Genomic DNA, 26439 nt, shown 5'->3' on the forward strand with positions numbered 1-26439 from the left:
ATGCGCAAAATGCGGCCTATCTCATGTTCATGCCTGGTGCTGTTGGGTGACATTTGACACGGAGCTGTGTCTATAATTCATGCCGACAATTTCTATAGCAGGATCCCGCACCTATCTCACTCCTAACACGAAGACAGGCATAATATGAATAAAACAGATAACCACTACAGCTTCAGAGGCATGGCTCATAAAGTGTTAGAACTAAAAGGGGAGTGCATGTTGGTTTCTCATAAAACAATTGTTCTGGATATATTCCTAGGAGTGCTATTGCCGGATCATACGGTATGTTGATTTTGAGTTGTTTGAATATTCTCCATACTGATTTCCATAGAGGCTGTACCAGCCTGCAGCCCCACCAGCAGTGGAGTAGGGTTCCCTTTTCCCTGCAACCTCGCCAACAAGTGTTGTTGGTGCTTTTATTCATGTGGGCCTATGTTCATAGCAGCACAATCAGTAATTGCAAAAACATGGAAGCAACCAAAATGCCCATCAACAGAGGATTGGATAAGAAAGCTATGGTTCATCTACTCCATGGAATACTACTCAGCTATTAAAAAAAACAAAATGCAGTTCTTTGTGGCCAAATGGGCCAAACTGGAAACCATAATGCTAAGGGAAATGAGCCAATCACAAAAGGTTAAATACCACATGTTTGCCTTAATTTAAGATGATATGATGTTATGTATAACATGTTATGTTATGTATGTTATATGTTGTGTATAAACTAAAATTGAAATGTCAATGAGGTGGTCACAGAAGGTGGTTAAGAACTCGCATTTACTTTTACCATATTGGTTACTCATTACTATGTCAATTAATTCCATAATGATGTAAATCTTTGCTGATGGTATGTTGGAGCTTTTAATTGATCGGGATGATACTCTGCTGGCTCTGTCTTCAGACCAGAAAGGGTATACCTAAGAAGCCGTTGAACTTGACTGGACAATAAGATGCTGGACTCTATGTTTGGTATACGCTTGCAATGGGGGAATCTCAACTGAACTTGAGTTGTGGTTATGCAACAAGGTGGAGGAATCCACCATGGTGGGAGGGTTTGGGGAGGGGTGGGGAGAACCCAAGTACCTATGAAACTGTGTCACATAATACAATGTAATTAATGAATTAAAAATAATAAAAAAAAGAAAAAAAAAACTAAAAGGGACATTAGAGGCAGCAGACACCTCCCCTTTCCTGATTTATGGGAGCTAGGAGAGGTCATAAAAATGGAATGACTTCCCCAAGGTCACATTTACTTACCTAACATGAAAGTTATATAAACTCAGATTTTTAAAAAAAAATGTGTTAGGAAGGTTTATACTTGTCTTTCGAAAGCTCTTTTTATGGCAATAAGATTAGATGTATGATTCGACGTCTATCAAATTGTCTGCACCAGTTATGGAAGTTTTAGGAAAGGCACATGAAATGGCGCCTTGGGATATTCCCCAAAGCATAGTCGCTTGCGCCGGGCCTGGAGTAGACAAATATCGGCATATATGAGTTATTATTCTCTTCACCGTTCCTAAGTATGCCTGTTGACTTTTGTTCACACACAAAAAATATTTAATGCAACACTCCTATTTGTAAACCAGCTTTTCAGCATGCTTCCCAAATACGTACATGTAAATTATAAAAAAGAGAAACTGGGAAAAGAATATGAAAATAATTATTTTCTTTTTCTACTCCTTCTGCGTTGTCTTATGGAGCATCATTAATTTTCTAACTTGAAAATAGAGAAGGTAATTAGTCACCCAACCCCCCCCCCCCGTTTCACTGCCTACAAGGAGCATTTGCCTAAAAACTCAAAAGCAGACACATTCTTTGGTTTCAAGGGTGTGTGGACTCGCAGCTGATGGTTCCGATTGGTAAAAGGCCACTGATCCTAACGGTGCAGATACTAAGAGAAAATGGACGCGCTCACTTGGTCCGGGGAACTGAGAAGATGTGTTCCAAGCTTTTCCACGAGTCCAGGCCTGTCTTCCTCTTGACCCACACTCAGCAATGCTCAGAGTTCTCCTGATTTTTCTAGTGGCAACTTTGTATTGCTGCATGCACATGGATGCTGAATTGCAATCAGATTGAATTCAGTTGGACTGAATTACGGTCAGACTGCTTGCCATAAGCTATTACCAACCACTTTCATCACAACTTAATGCCATCCTGGCATCTTTCATAAACTTGTGTATTAACCACCTCTGCCTCCCCTGCCACTAGCTTTTGTTTTCAGAGACAAATTTGGTACCTTCTACCTGGATTTTAGAAGGAAGATTTCAGTACCAAACTGGGTAAACCATGGAACATCATTTCTTATTACCTGGGTATCCCATTACCCGGTATACAGTGTGTTCAGGAGTGTATTTGCAACTTGAGAGCTGATTCTGCAATTCCGTACGCCTTCTCTTTGGCTCTCCTGAAACAGTCCTCGACTCCACATTTGTGATCCTCCTTAGAGGCCCCTGAAACTCTGGTTCTTTCACAGCCTCATGCTATTGCTGGAATCTGCAATAAGCCTCTTTCTTTCTGTATTTCTTCCTCAGGTGAAACCTTCCTATAATTCCCTGATCAGGACGCAGCTCTGAGTCCATTGGCTTTGTGTATGATCAAAGGGTAGCACCACAAAGCCCCCACTCTCATGCTCCCTGTAGTTCTCTCAACATTCTCACTGGCAGTGGGATACTGTGGATGACAGTGGAAGTCAGGCAACCTGAGGTTTAGTCTCCGCTACGCCACCAATAAGTTGGGCAGCTATAAGCAAATCAAGTTCTTTCCCATAGAATTCTTTCCTCTTTTTAAAATAAAAGAATTCTGGGCCCGGCGCACTGGCCTAGTGGCTAAAATCCTCACCTTGAACATGCCAGGATCCCATATAGGTGCCGGTTCTAATCCCGGCAGCCCCATTTCCCATCCAGCTCCCTGCTTGTGGCCTGGGAAAGCAGTCAATTACTGCCCAATGCCTTGGGACCCTGCACCCGCGTGGGAGACCTGAAACAGCTCCTGGCTCCTAGATTTGGATCGGCGCAGCACCGGCCGTTGCAGTCACTTGAGGAGTGAATCATTGGACTGGAGATCTTCTCTGTCTCTCCAATTCTCTGTATGTATCTGACTTTGCAATAAAAATAAACAAATCTTAAAAACAAAGAATTCTAACCTGAAAGGTCTACAACTGATTGGCCAATTTTGAAGTTTTTAAGGGCAGGAGTCAGGGTGGGCAGTGTGGTGCAGGAGATTAAGTCATCACTGGGGATGCCTGAGTGCTTTTGGAGCGTGTGTTCCCAATTCTCTGCTTCCAATCCAGCACCCTGCTAATTAATATTCCAGTAGGCAGCAGCTGATGGTTCCAGTGCTTTGCACCATACCATCCCTGTAGCAGGTCACATGGGGCTCCCGGCTTCTGCCTGGTCCAGGCGGGTTGTTGCAAGCCTTTGGGGAATGAACCCAAGGATGGGAACTGTCTTCCTCTGCCTTTCGCTGTTGCTTTGACTTTCACGTAGCTAGAAATAAGCAGCAGGGACAGGGCCATGTCTCATGGTTATTTCTTACAATAACATTGATACATTTGACAATTGTTCCACAAATATTTAATGACAACCAAGTAGAAATTCAACCTGTGATTCTCAATGTGAACATGCGTTGCATATTTAGGTTCTGTGCATACGTATGCGCTTAGGGCTGCGTGTCATGGCTTCTAACATTGCATCTTGGATTCTCACTTTCCCACTCATTCATGCCTGCCCTCGAGGCCTATCCTGATGAGTGGAAAGCCATTGATCACAGTTAATAGTTACTCTCAATTTCTCCAAATATCATGCCTTCGTAGTCTTTGGAAAACTCCATCCTTTCAGATCACCCCACACATGCTACCTTCTGGAGATCTGGGGCCATGCAATGAGAGCATGGGATGGCTTAGAGCGCTGCTGTACCCAGTGTCTGTTGGATGTGCTTATAGTGCTGTTGAGCCTAGTGTCCATGGGATGAGTTTAGAGTGCTGCTATTGAACCCAGTGCCCTGGGAAGGTGGCTGAGCGTCAGGAAATCCAAGGGGAGAGAGCAGGAACAATACACACCTGCTCTTTAATCCTTCAGCTATTCAGGCAGCTAAAAGGGAGCTGACAGGAAACCTGAGAACAGGGGACTTAATTGTCACTGAAGCATCCAGAGACACTTCAAGCCATATTCTATTCCTGTATTGTTGACAATGCAGCTTAACTGTTACAATGCTGGTATTCCTTGCATTCCTTGTGTCTGACCAGGACCTCATTAGCAAGTTTGGATTCTTTGTTCCCCTGTAAAATCTATACTTTTGATCAATTAAATCAATATAGGATGCAAATATGCAACTTGGATATTAAACATAAAATGCTATTAGAAAACCAGAATGAGGGACAGATGTAATGGTACGACAAGCTACTCCTTTGCCTGCAGTGCTGGCATCCACGTGGGCTCTAGTTTATGTTCCGGCTGCTCGGCTTCTGCTCCAGCTTCCTGCTGATGGCCTGGGAAAGCAGTGGAGGATGGCTTAAGTCCTTGAGCCCCTGCCTCCATGTGGAAGACTCAGAAGCAGCTCCTGGCTCTACATGGGCTCAACTCCTGCTGTTGCAGCCATTTGGGGAGTGAATCAATGGATGGAAGATCTCTCTCTCTCTCTCTGTCTCTCCTTCTATCTCTACAAAATATATCTTTTAGATAATAATAAACAAGTCTCTGAATAAAAGAAATAATATTGTGAAATACAGATTTTACCTGGGACTCTTATATATTTTGTATAAGGTGTAATGAAGCCAGAATTCTTTATTAAATCATTGATGTATAAGTTTATTCAGTAGGCTTTTTTTTTCCATCTGTTATACATCAGGCCCTCTACTATGTATTGGAGAGACTGAGATGAAAATACCGGGGCCAATGTTGTAGAGCAGCAGGTTAAATTACTACCTGTGGGGCCCGACGGCGTGGCCTAGCAGCTAAAGTCCTCTCCTTGAAAGCCCCGGGATCCCATATGGGCACCGGTTCTAATCTCAGCAGCTCCACTTCCCATCCAGCTCCCTGCTTGTGTCCTGGGAAAGCAGTCGAGGACGGCCCAATGCTTTGGGACCCTGCACCCGAGTGGGAGACCCGGAAGAGGTTCCAGGTTCCCGGCATCGGATCAGCGCAGCACCGGCCCGTTGCGGCTCACTTGGGGAGTGAATCATCGGACGGAAGATCTTCCTCTCTGTCTCTCCTCCTCTGTGTATATCTGGCTGTAATAAAAATGAATAAATCTTTAAAAAAAATTACTACCTGTGATTCAGCATCCAATATCAGAATGCTGCTTGGGTCCCTGTTACTCTGCTTCTGTGTCCCTGGGAAGACAACAGATGATGGCCCAAGCATGGGAGACCCAGGTGCAATTCCAAGCTTCAGATATGGTCTGAGCCATACATGGCTCTTGCAGCTAGAGAATGAACCAGCAGATGGCAAAATCTCTCTCTCTCTTAAACAGAGACTTTAAAAAAAAAAATTTATTGGAAAGTCAGATCTACAGAGAGGAGGAGAGGCAGAGAGGAAGATCATCCATCTGATGGTTCACTCCCCATGCGGCTGCAAAGGCTGGAGCTAAGCCAATCCGAAGCCAGGAGCTAGGAGCTCTTCCAAGTCGCCCACGCGGTTGCAGGGTCCCAAGGCTTTGGGCCATAATTGACTGCTTTCCCAGGCCACATGCAGAGAGCTGGCTGGGAAGTGGTGCCGCCGACATTAGAACCAGCACTCCTTCTGGCTTCCTGCTTGGGTGGCAGGGATCCAACCACTAAGGGCGTCTCCTGCTGGCTTCCCAAGTGCACCAGCAGGGAGCTGGAACCGAAGTGGAGGAGCCAGAATATGGACCAGCACAGATGCGACATCAGCGTCACAATCCACAGCTGAACCTGCTGAACCACAACGCCTGCCCTCTGATGCCTCATGACGAGAAGTGCTTACCTGAGTCCCCAGCTCAGGTGTGTGTAGGTCGCTTTCCCGTTTAGAGTTATTTTATCTGTAGACTCACTTGGCTCCATCTTTCCAATTCAATAGAAATCTATAAAGGCAGAGGTCTCATCCAATATTTCTATTCAATATACCTTGCACCTAGCCCTGGGTCTGGCCATGGGAAGCACTCAGCAATATTTGGTAAATGAATAAATAAACATTGTTTTCTTTTTTTAGTGAAATTCATTTGTTGACTGAGACTCAGTTTCTATGGCTATTTTAATGCAGAGCGCTGATGAGATGATTTTGAAAACTGGAAATATTATGAAGTAAATATAAAATTTAAAATTGTAAGAGGCATGGGTCTAAATTATGCTATGGTTGCCAAGAACCTACTGAGTACTGAGATAACCAGATAATATATATATATATATATATATACACACACACACACACACACACACACACATATATATATGGGTAATAGTTGTCTAATTTTCTTGAAAGGAAAGTCTGAATTAAATATTTGGAATGGGAACCGCCGAGAGAAGTGAGTGGAAGACCAAGACAGGTGTTCAGATTTTGCTGTAAGCCAAGCACCTGTTTTCCTGACCAGCTGCTGAAAACCTTTCAGGCCAGTGGATCACACATTCTGAGAGAGGAAGCAAGTCATGGCAGCTCTTTTCTTCTGTTGCAGAAAGCTTTCACTGGCACGATTTTCATTCATGGCAGGCGCTCACATTTTTCTCGAAGCCCCTGTATCCCTTTTTGTCCCACCCACAGGCTTGGGATTGCCGAGTGAGAGTCTGATTGTGTGTGGACTGCCCTGCTGGAAGGACACCAAGCCTGTGGCTGCAGCTCTGTTGTCAGCAGGTGCAATCCGCCTAGGAAGTGTTGTCCTGAGCATGGCACGGTGAGGACAAATTGGGCTGTCAGCAGGGAGGCGTTAGCAAACGTGCTGTTGAGTGGCTCTGCTGTTTGCCACCTCCACAGAGCATGAAAGAGCAGAGCTTGTGACCTATCCCGAGTGCAGACAACTTGTGATGGAGGCCACACTATTTTCCACCAGCACCATGTCACTGCTGAGGGCAGAACCTGAAAAGGGCGTTGACTCTCTTCCCCACAAGGTTGCATAGAGTCTGAAAGGTCAGTGACCCGGAGAGGACGAGGTCATTCTCACCACGTCCATGAGGGTCCGATGTTGACACCTGATAGAGAGCAAGGCAAAGGAAGAAGGAAGGAGCCAAACAACTTAAGAACAAGAAACTGTGCACCAGTCTCCTTGAGGCTCATCAATGCAAAAATCAAACACAAACTGAAATGAAATAAAAGCAATGAACTCTTTCAGAATGCATTTATTCTACTTTAGTTCTTATAAATAGCTTCACACAAGCTTACATAAACCACATGGGTGTGCTTCAGAGGGATAGGCAAAAATGCCGAATGTGAGTACAAAACAAATCATGATCCAAGTTTATAAACAAATGAATGTGAAACTTTGGCTACATGATAATTTAATTGTGGGGTCCTTCATGAATAGTCTATACTGATGTCATCAAATATATGTTACCATGTACTTCAAATCAAGAGAATCAAACACTGCATCTATGATTGGAAGGTTGTAATAGCCTCCAGCAGTTACTCATACCCTGCTGTCCATCCTTGGGAGAAGATGTTATACTTTTTCTTTACAGCATCTACACTGGGGATGCCTTGTGGCCTGTATGAGTTTGGAGTGAAAGCATGAAAGGAAATTCCAAGTTTCCAGTAGTGCCCCTCCTCTCTGCCCTCCTCCACAAGAGCAGCACACCTCAAAGAGGAATACGCCTTTAACTTGGCTTCTGACATGAGAAGACTCACAGGAGACACTCCAATCAATCCAAAAGCTGAATGGAAACAGTCTTGGTATCTGTCAGGAAGAAATGCTCTGATCATAAGCCATCAAGGTATCAGCATTGTGGGCTCAGAGCAGCAGCCTAGTGGCTGAAGTCCTCATCTTGTATGCGCTGGGGTGCCAGTTCCTGTCCCAGGTACCCCCACTTCCCATCCAGCTCCCTGCTTGTGGCCTGGGAGAGCAGCAGAGCACAGCCCAAAGCCTTGCGACCCTGCACCCACATGGGAGACCTGGACAAAGCTCCTGGCTCCTGGTTTCGGATTGGCTCAGCTGTGGCCTTTGCAGCCACTTGGGGAGCGAATCAGCAGACAGAAGACCTTCTCTTTATCTCTCCTTCTCTCTGTAGATCTGACTTTCAAATCAATCACTCAATCAATCTTTTAAAAAAAGATATCAGTATTGCATGTCATACCACACTCTCACCATTAGCATTAACTCACAACTTTACAAAACACAGAATGGAATTTCTCCAACATGTATCATTAGAGCTCTATAGGTCTTTCCATTGGAGCTGGGGAATGGCTGTTAGACCTGCTCTGACTCCAGCCATGCACAACTTTGTGTCCAGAGATAGGAAACAACACTTGCACAAGCCCAAGGTCTTTCTTCGATGCTGGGTTATGTTGCGTAACCCTGGCGTTTCGTGATTGACTGCCTGTCCAAACCCTATAGAGTCTGGGAGAAATTTGCAAAAGACCAGGAGAAAATCAGATTAGAAAGCATTTGGGACAGACAAAGCTTGAGTTAACACAAATCACTTACATAATTGTTTTTTTCTGTGACAAATAATTTATTTAAACAACCACAACTTCCAAGATCAAAATAAATACTGAAACAAGTGCTTCCTTTTGCTCTCAGAGTCCCTATCAGAATTTTCCCAATTCTTTTTGTCTCCCTAGTTCTAGATTTTGAAAGAGATAAGACTTCAGCATTACAAGGAAACAAAAGAGAACTTATTTCAGGGTAGCATGCATGGTCTTTTTGGACATATGGTAGTAGAGAATGTGTTGGCTTACACTCCGTCTGGGCTCTTTAATTTCTTACGTTTGAACCATACATACTTGCTAAGTAGGCTTTGTGCAACTCCTCAAACATTAACAAAGTATAGCAGAAATATTCAGCTAGAATAGGTTTCCAATGTGACTGAGATATATATGTGTATATATATATATTATCTTATGATAGCAATAAAATATATTTGGTAAATCATTTGGTTTGAACACTTAAACCAGTGTTCAAGGTGATATAAAACAGAAAGAATGCAGAGTTGATGGAAAATGCATATTATGAAAAAAAAGAATGGGATTAACATTGTGGCACAGTGAGTTGAGCTACCACTTGCAATGCCAACATTGCGTACCAGGATGCTGGCGCAGGTCCTGGCCATCCCAGTTTTGATCTAACGCTCTCTGTCTCCCTTTCTCTTAGGTAACTCTGCATTTCAAAAAAAAAATGTATCTTTAAAAAAGAAGAAAATATGCACTATTTAAATCATAAGAGAACTATTTATCTTACTTGCCTTAGGAAATGTTCTGAGTTTGGCACTTGAAAGAGTTCTCTGGGATGTTTAGGCAATCAATATTTAATATGTTCCCCAGCATTTTGTGTTTTATTTCTTGCCATTTAGCGTAAGTAGCTTCTTCCTAGGTCTTAAATTCTTTTTTCATATCTCGTTGTCCATCCGGGCAATCCCTCAGCATGTATTGATTAAAAGGAAACAATTGAGAATCGATAAGAAGGTTCACAGTTCTAGTTTTATTTAAGAAAATGATGTGCTAGTTTGCTTTTTAATGGGCTCTCAAGAAGAGGAAGAATTACAGATAAATGCACTCCGCTATGCCGTGTTAGAAACAGGAACAGATTGTACATCTGATCACCAACACTTGGCCTGCGTAAGATACCATGACTGCTACTAAGTTTGGAGAGACACGGAGACATTTAATGCTGATAAAACTCTGCTCCTTTTCCTTCTATTTTTTCTATGCTTTCTTTAAAAAAAAAAAATAAGATAGGCAATGGAGCCATAAAGTAGAAATATAAACAAGCAAGCCCTCAACAAAAGGCATCATTCAGCAGTCTTCCAACTTGGCAAAGAGTAGAAGAGCTTCAAATAAACAAAGATTCTGCACAAAATTACTTGTCAACGGCATGTACTGATCAGGAGTCAGAGAATGAAAAGATACACAGTGGAAGAAGGTTCTAGTATCACTCAGTCCTGCAGTCTCTTGAAGGTGTGTGACAACTTGCTTACAGAGGGTAGGAAATGATTGGGATGTGGATTTTTGTCCTAGGGCCTCCACACCAAAGTATCACAGACAGTGTGATTCAGCAGAGTGGAAATGTCTTGTCTGCAATTTTGGAGACTAGAAGCCCAAAGTCAAGGAGTTGGTTCCTTGTGGAGGCTCCGAGGGAGTTTCTGGACCCTGCTTCCTAGCTTTGGGTGGTAGCAGCGGTCACTCCTTCACTTGGAACGGCATCATTCCCATCGTTGACCTACTTATCTAGCATCTTTCTCTGTGTCTTCATCTCTTCTTGTAGACACCAGTTGTTGAATTCGGGGCCCAGGTTATCCAATATGACTCCAGGTTAGCTCATTTCATCTTCAGAGTCTATTTATAAATAACTTCTGAAGTTCTGTGTGGACATGGAACACAAGTCAGTCGCTATGGGTTCTAGCCACAGTGAAATGCTTAACTTTTCCAAAAGTCTACCAGTAATCATGTTTTGAAAGATTTATTTATTTGAAAGAGAGTGACACAGAGAGGGTGGAGACAGAGATAAATAGATGGATAAAATCTTTCATTCTCTGGTCCTAGTGGTTGTGTTTTTACCACAACAAACTAAATAGTGTGCATTCTTATAAATATCTTGTCCTTATTTTAGTTTTACTTATATTACAATCTTTTTATATCTGAGGATCGTATGTCTTGTGTTCATCTCCTTTCCATGTGTTTCTCGTCCTCCTAATGAATGGAAAATACGTCTCGACCAAAGATTGTAAAAAATACCTTCATAAAAACGTGTAGGCTCCTTTTCTCTTACTTCTCACCGTTTAACACCATTTTTGCCTTCCTTCTTACTGTGGAATGCCTGCCAATGGTAACATTTTCATGGCACCAAGAAAAATGTTGAAGTTGGCAAATCCTTAGCACTGGGAAAAAAAAATCAGCGTTGGTCTTTTGGAACAGCACGTTAGGTCTGAATATTCTGACTTGGGAAAATGTCAAGTGACCTTGTATTTGTCTTTGTTTATACAGGATGTCTTTGTTATTAGGAATTTTTACATTTCTTTCCCCAAAGCTAATGAAGGTCCAAAAAAATCTATTTTAATCTGTTCTTCTTCTTGCTACCTGACAGCCAACATAAAAAGCATGAGCAAAATATGTCTGTTGAAATGGTTTGCCCAAGCTGCTGAGTTAAATCACTCCACACTTGAGCTTTATGCTTAGGTCTTCTAGGCAATGTATTTTTTTGCATTGTTGGAGCTGACTTAGAGCAGGATTTGACATAAAACAGGTAGAAGGCTGGGGCTGTAGCATGAACTGAGGCTAGCTGTGTGTGTGTGTGTGTGTGTGTGTGTGTGTGCGCGCGCGTGCGCGAAAGCCAAAGGCAGAGTCACACTCTTTGTGATCATGGGCCTTGGCAGAGAATTTTGAATCCTCTGCTTTGCACACTCCTTTGTGGCACGCATCGTGCTGTTGGTGTATCTATAAATCCCCAAGGGTGTGATTCTCTGTACCAAGTAGGATTGGATCCAGTTGGGTAGAATTGAAAAGCAAAAATAACAAACAAACAAACAAAACCCCTCCCTAGTGATTTACATAAGTTAGAAGCTTGTATTCCTGTCTCTCCAAAAGGGACATGTACAGCAAGGCAGCTCAAGGCTGGGATATTATAACATCATACTACCCTGGGGTAGTAAACAGAGAAAACAGGGAAAAGCTGGTGCCTTGAGTCTCTATGGAGCAATGGTATGGCTCAGCACTGCTCGTTTCTGTACCCTTCATCACATCTTCTCAGCGTACAGGAGAGAACCAGTGGACCAAGATACATCTCCTTTACAGGAATAACTCGCCTAAGCTTCTCTTGTTGGTAGAATTTGGTCGGATGGTCACAACCTAGTCTGAATCCAGTCTTTGCCATAAGCAACTAATAAGACTGCTTGAGAGAGATAATTGACAATTAAAATTTATTTTCAGTTAATTTTTATATGAACATGCAATATTTTGGTATGTGCTCATACTCAACATTTTTTTCATGAAAATTCAAATGTAACTGAGTATCTTTGGGACATCTATAGTCTGAAAATTTATTTCTGAGATTGCTTAAATCTAACTTACCAATTTTGTTTTGTTTTAATTTGGAAACCTAGTTAGAAATCAGGGGCCTCACACTTCTAAAAATAGGGAAGTGGATATGAGGGTAGGTTAACCAGAGCCTCTGTTGCAACTGAATCTCACCCAGGTATGGGATTGCAAAGAATGTTGACATAGGATGTATGAAACCTAGGAATAACCCGAACATCTGAGATTACCTCCTAAAAAAGTCCTAGTAAAACTTGTGATGGGGACATGATAAAACTACTTAACCTGTTTGGATAATGAGAATTCTGAGTGTTTTACGTGATTTTTTGCAAATGGAGTAGGATCACGCTAACCAGGAAGAAAGGATCTTTGTCGATTTCTTGCCCAGCGCTCCATCAAAGGGACACAGATGTTTCCTGGTTTGGGATCCGAGGCTCCTCTTCAGGTCTGGCATCAAATGAAATGCGTGTTCCTGTTTGAATGTTCCCCTTCTACTGGTCTGAGGTTTTCAATGCTAATGCAGACTTGGCCTGCGTTTACCTTGTTCGGTTTTCCTTGGAAGAGAAGAGGGTCTCCCAAGGACCACTGTGTGTCTGTGTCTGGCTCAGGCTGAGCTTCTTGAATACAGAAACACTTCTCCGCCGGTCAGAAGGTCGTTTCTGAAGGAGAGAGCCTTCATTTCTGAATGAGCCGTGCAGGCAGGCCTGCCTTGCAGCAGAGAAGGAACACGATGCCTCTCTGCACATTGGAAAAGAGCAAGCCACTTATGAAGACAGAGCTCCCCCGCACACGGTCGCATCTCACCCTTCTGGCTGTCACACTGGTCATTACCACTGGGTTTGATCAAGATGCCTTGAGGCTTGCTTGTTCATTTGCTTCGTTCTCTCTTCATTACCTTTTCTAGTTTTCAGGATATCTAGTTTTCTAGTTTTTACAGGCTCAACAAGAAAAATGTGTAGCAAGTTATTCAAACTATAGCATTTTTCTCACAAAGGGTAAATGAGAAGTCTGATAGGTTTCGGATTATGGCTTTTCTTATTCCTTTGGAGAGTGAAACTACTGAATGATTCATAATTCATTTCAAGGTACCGATACTACTTTTCTGGCTGCCTCTAAGACCTGATAAGAAACAAAGAATATCGCGAGAGAGCAAAAGGCGAAGAAATATATTTGTGGCTCAAGCTACATGAATGGAAAAGAACAGAATTCTCAGAGGATTAAATATGATACTGCAAAGCTAGGCTTAGTGATTGAATGGTCGCCCAGTTTATATTAAAGGACTTATTTCCATTTACAAAATGATTCCCTTTGTATGGTTCATGGCTTAATGTGCTGGGCATCTTCCCAGCTCCGAAGCATTTATTTAAAAAGCTTTCCATGTCAAGAAAATTCAGGTTCTGAAATGATAAACTTAATGATGGGATGTGTAATTTGAAGTTCTGGCTAATTTCAGGTGTTGAACACTCTCCAGTCCTTTTTTTTTTTTTTTTTTTTTTACCGGAATGGGAAGGATATATCAAGTGCTACGACTGAATTACAGCCATGCTATCATCTCCAGTCGAGTGAAAATGCCGTTAAAGCTGAGTGCATGCATTCCTGAGGGGGCCGACACTCAGCATATGGCTGTGGGGCTGAACTTCAAGGTGAGAAGGGAGGAAGGCACACAGTTGCCCAGAACTGTTCAACAACTGGCAATGCATCTGGGCGAGTGACTTGCTTTTCTACTTTCCATCCTCCTCTGTGTATAACTATTCAAAAAATTGAATTCTCTCAGTGGGTACTGTGACTCAGAGGCCCGGGCTGGCAGCGCTCTGAACACCTGTACTGATGTGCGCCTCACCTGCTCAGGCATGCTGGGCATCCTTCAGGACCCTTACTGGCAGGTACTGACAGTTCACTGCAAGCTCTGCTTACAGATCCTCCCCAGTGTTCCGCTCTGTGCTGAGCCTGCCATCAGGTAGATCCACAATACGATGAAGGGAATGAAAAAAAAAAAAAACAAAAACTAACAACGCAGTGAAAGCTTAACCTCAATAGCTGTGACCATCAGAAGAACGATTTCAAAAGCTTAGCCAAGAAAGATTTTGCAAAAACAAAAGGCGGCTATGAGAGAAGCAACTAATAAAGCTGTGAAAAACCTAGACAAAAAGATAAATCAACAAATCAGCTACCGGACTACCATTTCTTCCTTGGATAATTCAGTATACTTGGAGTTCATTTGGAGTTGAGTAGAGTGGCTCCTATCTGTGCAGATGGACAAGGCAATTAAGAAGCTCAGCCCAATGGTCAGTGTTAATTAAAAAGTCATTTGACTATAATGTCCCATAAGGATGATTTAAGGAAAGCCGCTCCATGCACAATAATGTTGCTTTACTTTTTTCTGCTCTACTTCCTTTAAACATCCAGCCATCACATCTTGCTCCCTCTGCATCTGTCCCTAGCACCCAAGACAGTTCTTGACTCCATGAGAGATTTTCCCCCTCTACGCTATGTCGTCATCTCAGTCTTTTTGCTTAGTTTTGTTCCATTTAGGAATTACTCATTTCCTTCAGGAATGATGGAGTGCAGCAAAACAGAGTGATAAATTGTAGACTTGGCTTTGGCATTTTATGCAAGTGGCCACGTCTGTACACATTTCCAGGTTCATCGCTTTTATCTAAGTGTAGCAGTATTTTCAGTCCTTTGCTTAGCCAGAATCAGTTTTTGCAATACGGAGAAAAGGAGCTCCCACAATGTGTGCGGTGTTCATACACAATGGCCATCGCAGATGGTTTAAGAAGCAGCTAAGACTGATTTCCACAGAGGACTCCGCTGCTGGAGTATGGCAGCCAGGCAGGTAAGGAGCATCGTGGGCATTTTTGCAATGCAGTCCTGATAAAAGGTACTTTATAACACCTGGCGTCTTTGAACTTGATTTTTAGGATAAAGCATGTCATTGTTCTGTTCACAGCACTTACTGAGCACAGTGGTTTAGCAACATGGCTCTATGACACCTGTAAGTACTGCCGTGGAAATAGATGCTCAAAAACTGAGCTAGAGAGTTCACATTTATTCTCTGAGAGCAGTGCATGTTGCAGGGTCGTCTCTAGTAAAAGACTCTCTAGGGAATTCTTTTTTATGTGCCTCAAATAAATTTTACTTCCCTCAAAAAAAAAAAAACGTGTTACTTATTTATTCTCACTTTGGTTGAAAGCCAGAGAGACAGAGGGAGATCTTCAATCCCTGGTTAACTCTTCCAATCCCTTAAATGGTCAAGACTGGGCCAGGTCAAAGCATGGACGTGAATCCAGGTCTCCCATGTGGTGGTGGGAACCTAAGCACTTGAGACATCACCGGGTGTTTTACATGGTGTAATTAACAGAAAGCTTGATAGGAAGTAGGGGAGCCAAGAAATAGTCACTCTAACGTCATGTGTTAACTGCTGCATCCCGTGTCTGCCTCACACTGGTAACACTTGGCAGCATTGGTTTGACACATTACTCTCTGGTTCTCTCCTAACTGATGAAAAGGATTCCAACTCTAAATGGTGGAAATCTAGTGTTTAGGAAGCACACAGGAGGTACAGGAGGTCTAAGAACTGTAGCTATTGTCCATCTGATTAAAATCTGATTCATTCTAGATGTAACAAAGACAAGCATGTAAAAACTAGAACACTGCATATTCTTACTGCAATTGCAGATTTTGTTGATTGTATGTGAAGAATTTTGAGGTTTTAAAAACTAAGCATGGGCCTGGTGGTGTGGCCTAGTGGCTAAAGTCCTCATCTTGAACACGCTGAGATCCCATATGAGTGCTGACTCTAATCCCAGCAGCTCCACTTCCCATCCAGTTCCCAGCTTGTGGCCTGGGAAAGCAGTCAAGGACGGCCCAATGCCTTGGGACCCTGCACCTGTGTGGGAGAACTGGAGAAAGTTCCTGGCTCCTGGCTTTGGATTGGCACAGCACTGGCTGTTGAGGTCACTTGGGGAGTGAACCATCAGATGGAAGATCTTTCTCTCCGTCTCTCCTTCTTTCAGTAAATCTGACTTTGTAATAAAAATAAACAGAGATTTAAAAAAGCTAATCATGTATATGAGAGTTTAGCTGGAGCAAAATTTCCACTTTCTTTCCTGCTCCCACCCCTGCCCCTAATTCTTCTATCATGGTCATCCCTGCCATGTCCTCCTATTTCTGTGGCCATGGTCTTCAGCTGCCAGACGTTCACTTTTGTGCTGAGAGGGCATCCTGCTGGACAACCATCGCATTCCTACGCAGCACCTTCCTGGCCTCAATAGCTTATTCCTCCTCTGCTATGGTAATTGATTTGCATTCTGCAGGTGATTCTCAATTAGTGCAGCTACAACCAACTAACTTGCTGTCTTCACCCAAGCCAACAGCCCTCGCTTGGCACCCTGGCCTTGCCTATTCTGCACAGCTGCAGGGCGCTCACCCTTCATCATGTCTGGAAGCATGAGGGCTCACAGGCCGAGGATGCGTCCTCCAGCCTGGGACAGAGAGGGCTGGAGGACGCACGCCTCCTTGTGTGCTTTCCACGTGGTTGAGAGGTACCAACAATATGGACTTCCAACTGCCCAATGGCAGGAGCCAATTCTAGAACATATTTTGCCCAGGGTTTCCCTCTTTGCTCTACAGTCTAAGACTTCTGCTCTGAAGGAAAACACTTCCAAATAAACTATGGAGACATAGGTGTCAATCTTATGCTTTTGGAGACACAGGCTGAAGCCTGCATGATTCATATATTTGAACCCTTTTTAAGGAACACTTACTAAAGGATTTTGGTTTATTTTTTGACCACAGAAACCTAAACCTTTGGGAGATAAATTACGTCCACATCACTGGATAGGTAGCCACTAGGTATTTGAAATATGGTGTAGCATGCTCTAATTGCAAAATATACATGAAATTTTAAGACAGTAGAGAACAGTATTTTTGTATAAAAAATTAGCATGCTGAAATATTCTGCGTGTATTGTAATAAATTTATAAAACTTTTACCTTTGGTTTTTAAATGTCACTATTAGGTAATTTTTCATCTGTGGCTCATAGTATATTATTTTTAAAAGGTTTATGTATTTCAATGTCAGAGTTACAGAGAGAGAGAGTCATTTCATTCCTGGTTCCCCCTCCAGATGGTTACGATAGTGACAGCGGGATCAGGCTGAAACCAGGAGTCTAGGGCTTTATCAGAATCTCACATGGGAGTGCAGGAACCCCAGGACTTGGGCCATCTTATTGTGCCCCATCAGGGAGTTCGATCAGAAGTAGAGAAGCTGGGACATCGACCAGTGCCCAAAGGGGATGCGCTTAAATAGTAGACTGTTAAGTGCATCATGGCTTTGTAGGTATAGACAAAGGTAAAAAATAATCTAGAACCATATTGTTGAGGTTTATTTAACTGTTTCACCGGGAATCCTCCCTTTTTAGGGAGCAGAGATGCCTACACACAAATTATCTTCACTTCCCAGTATGCCAATCTTCATTACAGAGTTCATCTATGATAGTGTAAGTATATAAATGTTTACTTATGTGTCTATTTATTTTGAATGCTGCCTTATATCAGAAAGAATATATGATCTTCGTCTTTTAGGATTGACTTACTTCACCCAATCTTACCTACACTTTTGGGAGATTGTCAAAATGAAGAAAATTTATTTGCTATTATTTTTAGCTTTGTGAAGTTCTCGTTTTTTTCTGTTTTATTTTTGGTGATGTTTACACAGTTGATTAGGGTGGGACTGGTTGAGGACTAGGGGAAAGCAGGTGAGGCCACTATTTCCACACTTTCCTTCTCTTCTTTTCTATCTGGTGGAAGGTGGCAGATAAGGGGAGAAGCTGCACCCAGCATCCCAACTACCTTGGTACCCAGGGGTGGGGAATGGCCACTGATGTCATCCAGGGATCCCCAATGTAGAGCATGTCCCCAATGTACTGCACTGTCTTCGGTAACTGAGGTGGTCCCGTCCAGACACACACACTCCACTGTGAGATCCTGCCATTCTCCATGTGGTTGGACTTTTGATTCCAGTGGTTTAGTTAGGGGGGGCCCTCAAAGAAATCTTGCTTGAGGTGATCCCAGACCTGATTCCTGTGTGCTCCTTCCAGTATGAGGTCCAGCTCATTCTGTCACCCACATCAGCCTACACACATACTGATAGTTGCAATTGCTAGGTCAGATCTACTTTCAGTCCAGTTTCTTAAACAAACCAATGGGTGCTACAGCCCTGCCCATACCTCCCCATTCAACATACACAATGAGGAATTACAACCCAGTCAGAGAACCCCACTGCTTTCTGTGTCTCTCAGCATGTGCAGTGGACTGGTCCAATCTGCCCCACCTCTCTTTCAGCTCTCATACACATCATTGGACATTGAAACCTAACTCAATCCAACCTACTCTACCCTCCAACTCTCACTCATGCCAGTAGGAGCCACTGCCTGTCTAGCCAGGCCCACTCCCAGTGGGAGCTGCAGCCCATCAGAGAAGTGCCCAGTTTCCCTACGGGGCCCATTCGCATTCACAGATTTTGCACTCTTAAAGTGACTCTGTAGTGTAGCGCGACAGTTTGCGCTAAGTCCCAGCACTTGCCTGCTAATGCTGTGGCAAAGTCCAACCAGCCTGCACTTACTCTGGTTCATGCATGCACTGGTGGATACAATCAGTTAGCTCATCCTGGCTCCTCCTATAACCCAGTTCACATGCAGGCCAACTGGTTCTCCAAATTTGCCTGGTCTGATGTGCATTTAGCCCCAGCTCTCACACCCACCAGTAGGAAGAGTGATCCAGCAAGGGGGTCCCCACATCTTTCCTACCAGGCTTGCACCTCTCCCTCTGGGTCATGCATGTGCTGGTGGGTGTTGCGGCCCAGTCTGGATGGCCGATCTCACCTCAGCATATGCCAACTTGTGTTCTTAGCCTGGTTTGCCCCAGTTCCAGCTCATGCTGGTAGGTGCTACTGCCCAACATGGCCCTCCCAATCCCCCAGTCCCATCTCTAATGTGAACTTGCTCATGCTGCAAACTGCCCCAGCCCATCTTGCACCCTGTCCTGGTTCTCAGATCTGCCAGTGGATGTAATGAACTGGACCAGCCTGGCCTGTCCCTAGTCCTGACCCACATGTGTTGGCAGGTACTGTAACCTGGCTTGGCCTGAGCTGCTCCCCACCTTAGTTCTTGTACTCACCTGCAGGGACTGCATCTTGACAAAGGAGTTTACCAATCTTCTCTTTCAGGTCTCCTCCTATGGCAGATCTTGTGCACACCGATGGGTGCTTGGTCTAGGATGATTTTGTCTACCTCCTGTCCTTGCCTAACTGGCCCACACCCATTCCTGTTCTTTCTGTTGGGTGCTATAGCCCAGCCATACCTGCTCCATGTCCTGATGCAGCTTTTGTGTGGAACAAAGATCTAGTCCAGTCCATTTTACAGCTACTCTGACTCTCATGAGTACCAGTGGGTGCTGGAGTCAAGCCCAGTCTGGTCCACTCCAGATCCAGTCCACACCCATGCTGAGGGACACTGATGTCATGTCTAGCTTAGATCGTCACCTCCATCCCGGTCCTCACATTCACCAGTGGGCGCCACAACCCAGCCAGGGTTGCCTTAGTTCTCCAAACAGGCCTATTCTCAGCCACAGATCTTGCATATGTCATGGTTGTTCTGACACAGCTTGGCACAGCCCTTCACCTGTCTGAAGCTTGGCTGTCAAAATGTTGGAGCCAGCCTGGCATAACCTGCTTCTATTCCCAACTCACTGACAGGTGCTGCAGCATAGCCCTACCTAGTCTGCTCCCATCCCTAACTCTTGCAAACTGGTAGGTATGATAGCCTAGCCTGGCATGCCCTGCACTCCAGCCTGGCTCTTGTGCTTGCAAGTAAGCTAAAGTTGATTTGGCCCTACATAGTCTGCCCCATCCACACCTCCAGAACCAACTGCCGAAACTCACCAATACCCAGGCCTGAATCACATGCTCACTGGCAGGAGCTGAGGCCCACCAGGGTAGTTTCCCAAATTCCCCCATCCTGTCCACTCTGAGACCCATATCTAACATGTTCCAGCAAGTGCTAAGCCCTTACCTAATATAGTCTGCCCCCTCCATCCCATCATATGTATAAACTGGTGGATGTTGTGGCCTGGCCTGCCCCACATCCCTCTCTTGGGCGTGCCTGCTGGTGCTGCAGCCTGGACCAGCCTGGACCCAACTCCAGTACCCATGAGTGTTGGAGGGTTCCATGGTCATGTCTAGCCAAGCCCCTCACCACCCCAAGCTGTTAAGTAAGCCAGCAGAAACTGCAGTTCTACAGGGGTGGGTCCACCTACCCCCAACAGACTTGCCCCCAGACCTGATCCTCTCATGTGCTGGTTAGTGTCCTGGCCCAGTGCAACATTACCTATCTAGAACAGGGGTTCTGTCTCACTGGCCGATACTGTGGTCTAGACCTGCCAGGTAGGTTCCCAGTCCCAGCTTTCCTGAGCATCAGTGAGCGGTATTTGGTGGGGGTAGATGTTAAGCAGCCTAGCTCAGGTCTCCTATGTGTACTGGTGCTTTGATCTGATCCTTAAATGTCCTCTTGTGTACCCCTCCAAACTGCTCAGTCTCAGCCCCTTCGTCTACCTGCAAGTATAGTGGACTTGTCGATGGAAGTCCCTTGGATGTCATTCCTAACATGGACATGAGCCATCAGGATGTGCACACCACCTCCTGTGCTATCCCCAGACACCCAGCAAGTTCACACCTCCATGCCCCTAGAGAGCAAAGCTGGGCAGCCCTATGGCATCCAGGTTGCCCTGCCTCTGGGGTTAAGCTGCCCGGGTGCCCGCATGCATGCTGGTTCCAAAAGCAGAATATTTAAATCAAGTACTCTTCGAGGGCTCAAATCCCAGTGCCTAGTGTACACAGCACTTGTCCTCTGGAAGTTGGTTAATAAATGTCTATGAATATTTCAAGTTTGAGTTAAGAACGACCCAGTTTACTCATCTAATGGATTATTGATCTCCATCTTGTATACTAGAAAAATATGTCTTTGCTTCTGCTAGAACACTATTGATTTATAAATTGGACTTGATTCCAAACCTCAGAAGAACTAAATATATTTCCCACATTAAACCATCTGTATGCTGGGATTCGTAGACTCACACTACTTTACTGCAGCAAGATATCCTCAATGAAAGGTGCAGGCTAGAGGTTCTCAAATTGTGTCCTTGATATATAGCTCAAGGGACTTCTGAGGGGACACAGAGAAAGCCTTTGATTAAACTTCATATTGGGGTTCATTTGGGAGGAGAAAAGAGGGTCTCCAGGCTTTGCAAATTTTGGAGAGAAATGGTCTTGACCAAATGTTCCACTTTGAAAGAAGAACTGGAATTCTAAAACTATTCAGGGAAGTTTAAGTTCACATACTGTCAGAGCAAAATCAAGGCTGGGACTCTTGGTTGAGGCTTAACTCCACATCACTTACTGCCCTGGCTGACTATGTTATTCCATGAGAAGACTCACATGACTTTTTTCCCTTTTGCAGTTGTATTTGTGCAGTGTAAAAGGTGAGCATATATTTCCATCATGACTGTATCTTCTGTCTCCTGAAATTAGTTCTACTTTTCTTCTGGATGAGAGAGAAAACCTCTGTTTGCTTGGTAGAATATCTCCTACTCTTAGTGAGGTTTCTGCAAATATTATTTGTGGGTGGATTGACTGACAGAAAGTAGAGTCCAAGATGTGGAAACTTCAGAAAGCTTTGGGGCTTAATAAAGCTCCTAATTTGCTGGACAGCTCTTCAATCCTTTTCTTTAAAAGATTGATTTATTTACTTGGAAGATAAAATTACAGGGAGGAGGTGGAGGCCTTGCCTACTGAGATACATTTCCCACATCTGGGCCAGGCAGAAGCACAAGCCAGGAACTTTATCCTGGCTGTCAGAGGCTTAAGCACCATCTTTCTCTGTTTTCCCAGGAGCATTAGCAGGAAGCTAGGTCCAAAATGGAGCAGCTAGGACTTGAACGAGGAGTCTGATAGGGAACATCAGTGTCACAAGTGAGAGCTTAACCTATGGAGCCATAATGCCGATCCCAGGGAAGAATTTACTGCTATGGAATTTGGAGTCACGGGTTTGATACACAGCAGCACAGGCCCTTGAGCTTCCTAATGCTTTGAGAAGTTTTTCAGCTTTGGAAATTTTTGGAATATAGATCTTTGGTATTTTTGCATACTTTGGGAAAAAAAACAAGAATGAGTTAGCTCAGTTTCCTGCCCATGGTAGAGAAAGTAGATTTATTAATAATGAGTTGTGACTTAATATAGAAATGAATTCTGGCTGTGTCTGAGCTAGTATCAAGCTGACCTCACTGGGTTTTTCTTTAAAGATCTATTTATTTTTATTTGAAAGACAATTTTACAGAAAGAAGGCAAGATAGAGAGAAAGCCCTCCTATCTGTTGGCTGGTTCATTCCTCAAAAAGGCCACAATAGCCAGACTTGAGCTGAGCTGATTCAGAGCCAGGAGCCAGAAGTTCCCTTGAGGTTTCCCACATGGTTGCAGAGTCCTAAGGCTTTGGTCCATCCTCCACTATTTTCCCAGGCCACAAGCAGGGAGCTGAATTGGAAGTGGAGCTGCCAGTACATGAACTCATGCCCATAAGGGGATACCGGCTCTTGAAGGTGAAGGATTAGCCAATTGAGCTAATATGCCAGCCCCCTAACTGAGTTTAATGGCCACTTAAATTATTACTTTTCTTCCTAGTTGTTCAAGCTTTCACAAAGGAAAATCGGAGAGTAGAATGGTTTTCAGCTTTTCCATTTACGAGGTGAGTCACCTAGGACAATTCACTTAACCATGCTGGCTAAGTCTTAATTTCTTTATTTATAAACTGGAGATCATGTTTTGCTCAATGAAGCTAAAAATATGATATAGGAAATATTAGACACAAATTTCCTTGTAAAATTGAAAATATAAAAATAGAACCCAAATATAAATTGGTATGCTATAAAAATGCTACTGGCTTCTCCCTTCACAGGTCAGGTATTATTAAAATGGCAAATAAGTTATGGTTATGATGTGAAGAAATTAGAATTCTTTATTAAATTACTGGTGAACATAAAAGATATTCCCGAAACAGTATTATAGTTTCTCAAAAAGTTAGAAATATAATTATACTGTTTAACAATTGTATTCCTAGGTATATATCCCAAATGAATGGAATTCAAGGATTTGAACAGGCAACTGTGCATCAGTCTTCAAAACAGCATTATACATAATAAGGTGGAAACAACCAGTTATCCTTGAGGAGAAAAATCTATAAGCAAAATGTCACATATATGTACAATGCATTCCTATTCAACCTTAAAAAAGAGTGTAAACAAAATGGCATGTATGTGTCATAGGCTGTTCAGTGTTTAAAAAGATTGTACGTCTAAGTCTCCCAGTAACGAGGATGAATCATGGAGACACTACATGATGGAAAATCAGTCACATTATAAAGACCATATCATGTGATTTCCTTTATGTGGAATTTAGGGTATTCAAAGAGACACAAAGTACTGTCATGGTAGTCCGGCTTTGGGGACAGTGGGAAGTGGAAGCTAATGAAAAAAAAATGTTTTAATATTTTATCATCATCATCAACATTTTTTGATACAGTTCCATAGGCCCCTGGAATATCCATTATCCCTTCCCAATTCCCCACCCCTCACTGAGTTCCCCTATATCATTACTCAAGGATTATACACAGTCATGTGTCCATTATTGTAGGCATGGACAACGGCAGAGAGTCCAGAATCCTATTGTCATATAGTAAACAGTTTCATTGGGAGTCTATCTTTAGTCTGAAAGTAGAGATGCATACTTCACTGCATCCTCACATTTGGATATGTTAGTCTCCATTTCACAGTTACTGTACATTCCCATAAATGAAAAGCTGCAATACAAAATCAACAATGGAAAGTAAGATAAAAATTACAATGCCATGAAGTTAAATAACATGTTACTAGATATGACAGTCTCCATTACACAGCTAGTATACATCCCCTTAAATGAAAAGTCGCAAAACAAAATCAACAACAGGCAAAAAAAGGAAATAAACAGCATCATGAAGTTAAATAACACGCTACTAAATGACTACCGTGTAGCTGAAGAAATGAAAAAGAAAATTTTGAAGAAAATGATGCTACTATATGATCTATGAGTCATTGAAGAATTTAATCAGAAGAAAGTGTTTTCAAGAGATGAAACTAACAACAACATCAAAATCCATGAGATATAGTTTCTGCTGATTTTTGTTGGTGAAATGTGTCTCTTCTAGACAACAAATAGATGGGTTTTGTTTTTTAATCCAGTCTATTAATCTATGACGTTTGACTGAGCTTAAGCCATTTACATTCAGGGTTAATATGTATGGGTGGTAATTTGATCCTGTCATTTTAGTAATGGGTTGTTGATTGATTTAGTCTTATGTTGTTATTTTATTGGGCTGTTCTTTGTATTTACTTTTGGTTTTGGTGGGTGCTATTCCTCTTCTCTGTCAAGACAACATCTTGAAGTATGCTTTGTAGGGCAGGTATGAAAGAGGCAAATCCTGTTAAATTTTATTTGCTCTAGACGAATTTTATTTCATTTTCAAAGACAAAAGAAAGCTTTGCTGGATATGTTATCCTGGGCTGACAATATTTTGCTTTTAGAATCTGGAATGTGTCTCTCCATTCTCTTCTGGTCTGTAGAGTTTCCTGTGAAAGGTCTCTTGTAGGTTTGGCATTTCTTTATATGTCAATTGATTTTTTTCAAGTGCACATTTAAGAGAGCTTGATTATCATGTGTCATGGTGAAGATAGGTTTTGGTCAACCCTATTGGGAGTTCTGTGCCACTCCTGGATTGGTTTCCCAATTCTTTCTCCAGATTAGGGAAACTTTCCCTTTTATTTAATTGAATGCACCTTTAATCCAACTTTCTCTCTTTGCACCTTCTGGGACTCCCTTTTAATAGTGTCTTTCAATTCTTGAATACTTTTTTTGGCCTGATCCAGCTCTGCTTCCAGATTTTTGTTTGTTTCCTCCTGGTGACAGGAAATATCTTCCAATTCTGAGATTCTTTTTTTCTGCTTGTTTTGTTCTATTTTGGAAACTCTCCATTGTACTTTTAGTTTGCTCCACTGTATTCTTCATTTATAAGATATCAGCTTTCATTTGATTCATTTCCAGTGTGACATATTTCTTAAACTCCTTGAATTCCTGCGTTACATGATTCTTGTTGGCTTTATAACAAGTGTTTTGAATTCTGTATCTCCCATTTTCTCTATTTTTTCCTCAGTTAACTTGGAGGTTGACATAGGGTTTTGTTCCTTTGCAGGGAAATCTTCAGTAATATTCAGTGTGCCTTTGACTCTTTTGCTCTTGGTCATTGTACTTCTGGTTAGCAGAGTCTTCTCCTTGGGCAGGTTTCCAGGGCTGTTTCATCCACAGGTCTACAATTCAATTTTACTTATTGCAGTTGGCACATGGCTTTTTGTTTGCAGTCAGTTGTGCCACTCCCTCCAGCGAGTTCCACGTCTGAGTTCTTATGTTGTATTTCCACCATGGTCTCTGTAGCCCCAGCTCCTGGCTCACCAGTCTCCACCTCCTGTGACACTGTGTTGCGGCTACACCGTTGTCTCTACAACTTTTCTCCCACTTCTAATTGGAGCAGGTCCCAGGATTAGGGAGACACCAGGAGTTGTACAGCTAGGTTATTGGTGGTAATTTTGCAGGAACCTGTTGGCCATTAGGCCAACATGGACCTATTTTGACCCCTATGATGCCAAAGTCGGTATTATTTTCCTGTGGGACCAGTGCAATGCACTGAGCTCAGTGAATTCTCGGGAGCTCAGCACATGCACAACTCAGAGTCGTCCCTGCATTCCTAAAACTTTTGCCACATTGTACAAAATGGCACCCGACATGCCACTACTACAGTTCTTGATCTGCTGGTCATCAGGTCTGGGTGCTTTACCTGCCTTGGGTGGAACCTGTAGGATGCTATGTTGTTGCAGTTCACTGAGTCGGAAATGAGTTCACTCCCAGCTCAGTCTATACTCAGTCCTTTCCCTTGCCTTTGCCTCCTTATGCAAAATGGTGCCCGATTCATCTCTAGGAGGTGGACTGGGCTATGAAATCCACTCTGTTCCCACACTGCCTGTCTGGGATCTGCCACTCTGTCTCTGCTCCTGGTCAAAGCAAACCGACCAGCAGGATGGACAATTCTTTGGATTCGCCTCCCGAGCTCCCAGTGAAAGTCCCTTCCCACCTTGTTGCTGGTGGAGTTCAGGCTGCCAGTGGACTTCAGATGGC

This window comes from Ochotona princeps, chromosome 28 (assembly GCF_030435755.1).
Source record: "Ochotona princeps isolate mOchPri1 chromosome 28, mOchPri1.hap1, whole genome shotgun sequence".
NCBI lineage: Eukaryota > Metazoa > Chordata > Mammalia > Lagomorpha > Ochotonidae > Ochotona > Ochotona princeps.